Source organism: Suricata suricatta, chromosome 7 (genome assembly GCF_006229205.1).
Source record: "Suricata suricatta isolate VVHF042 chromosome 7, meerkat_22Aug2017_6uvM2_HiC, whole genome shotgun sequence".
In the NCBI taxonomy this organism is placed as follows: Eukaryota; Metazoa; Chordata; class Mammalia; order Carnivora; family Herpestidae; genus Suricata; species Suricata suricatta.
Window position 1 is genome coordinate 759,573 of NC_043706.1, and position 428 is coordinate 760,000.

Here is a 428-nt window from a genome sequence, read left to right on the forward strand (position 1 = left end):
TTGGAAGTACAAATATTGTTAAAATGTCTTACAACCCAATACAATCTTTATCCTTGCAATCCAATGCAATCTTTATCAAAACAACGTCAGCGTTTTTCACAGAAGTTGAAGAAAGAATCCTAAAATTTGTGTGGAACCACAAAAGACCTTGAAACCAGAACAATCTTGAACGAGCAAAGCAAAGCTGGAGGCATCACAATCCCAGACTTTAAGTTATCTTACAAGCCGTCGTGAACAAGACAGTATGGTACTGGCACAAAGACAGACAGATAGATCAATGGAACTGAATAGGACACCTCGTAGAAAACCAAAGCTGGAGGCATCACAGTCCTGGGCTTCAAGCTGTATTACAAAGCTGTCATCATCAAGACAGTACGGTACTGGCGCAAAACACTTGGATCAATGGAACAGAACAGAGAACCCAGAAA